At 38.4% G+C, this 666-nt stretch overlaps 1 non-coding gene across 1 annotated transcript; it reads left to right on the plus strand.

The window, feature by feature from the left end:
- The first annotated feature begins 252 nt into the window (after positions 1-252).
- On the plus strand, positions 253-466 carry LOC112440803 (small nucleolar RNA U3). Its single transcript, XR_003028807.1, has one exon. It is a non-coding gene; the product is annotated as a small nucleolar RNA U3 (small nucleolar RNA).
- Positions 467-666: the final 200 nt, after the last annotated feature.

Consider the following 666-nt stretch of genomic DNA (forward strand, 5'->3'; position numbering starts at 1 on the left):
CAAATGCCTCTCCCTCTTTCTCCAGCTATCAAAATTTTCAACTTGCAAGACCCAGTTCAAATTCTATCTCTACCCTGTAATTAACCTAGATCCCTTCTCAAATAGAATGCATCACTTTCTTCCATAATATTAACTAAAATTATATTTTCTAATCTTCCCAATATCCCTGCAAAGTATTATTGAGTATTTGACAGATCAGAAAAGGCTCTTTTCTAGTCAGAAAGACTATAGAAGGCTCTTTTTCTAGTCAGAAAGACTATACTCTCAGGAATCATTTCTATAGTTTTTTACTAGAGAAATTTCTCTGAATGTGTAGAGCACTGGAAACCGTGAGGAGAAGCTGCATTCTCTTCTGAGCATGAAGTGAGCTCTCAGTGTTGCTTCTCTGCAACTGCCATTTGCCATTGATGATCGTTCTTCTCTTCCTCTGGGAGAGTAAAAGGGTACAGGATGCAGTCTGAGTAATTACCGCTTTAAAAAAGAAAAAGAAAAGTCTCTTGGATATTGTGTAATTAACCCATACCCCTAGTGACTGATAGGAGCAGAATTTGAACCCATAACACCCCAGTGGCTATGTTCTTTCCAGCGCACTAAGGTTTCCTTCATGCCTTGGCTTCCCATGACAGAAACTGCACTCTATATATATTCTCTTATGACATCTTCAAC

This window comes from Pan paniscus, chromosome 7, assembly GCF_029289425.2.
Source record: "Pan paniscus chromosome 7, NHGRI_mPanPan1-v2.0_pri, whole genome shotgun sequence".
Classification (NCBI taxonomy): domain Eukaryota; kingdom Metazoa; phylum Chordata; class Mammalia; order Primates; family Hominidae; genus Pan; species Pan paniscus.